The following is a 308-nucleotide window of genomic DNA, read 5'->3' on the forward strand; positions in this document are numbered from 1 at the left end:
AGGAGCGGGCGCGGCGGGCGCAGCGCGCGGCGGCCGGAGCGGAGAGGCCTGAGCGGCGCCGCCCCCGCCGCCCCTGCGGGACCCCGGCCGGGAGCCCGACGAGGGAGGGGGCGGCATGGACCGGCGGCCAGGGGCTCGGGGGCGCTAGGCCCCCGGAGGGGCACCCCTCGCCTTGCCGCCGCTGCCGCCGCCGGGCCGCCCTCCGCAGCCGCGCGCCCCGCCTGCTCCAGCCGTCCCCGGGGCCGCTGCCGGCCCATGAGCCCCGACCTCAAAGTTTGCGGCGGGCGGGCGGGCGCGGAGCCTCCAAG

This window comes from Equus quagga, chromosome 15, assembly GCF_021613505.1.
Source record: "Equus quagga isolate Etosha38 chromosome 15, UCLA_HA_Equagga_1.0, whole genome shotgun sequence".
In the NCBI taxonomy this organism is placed as follows: domain Eukaryota; kingdom Metazoa; phylum Chordata; class Mammalia; order Perissodactyla; family Equidae; genus Equus; species Equus quagga.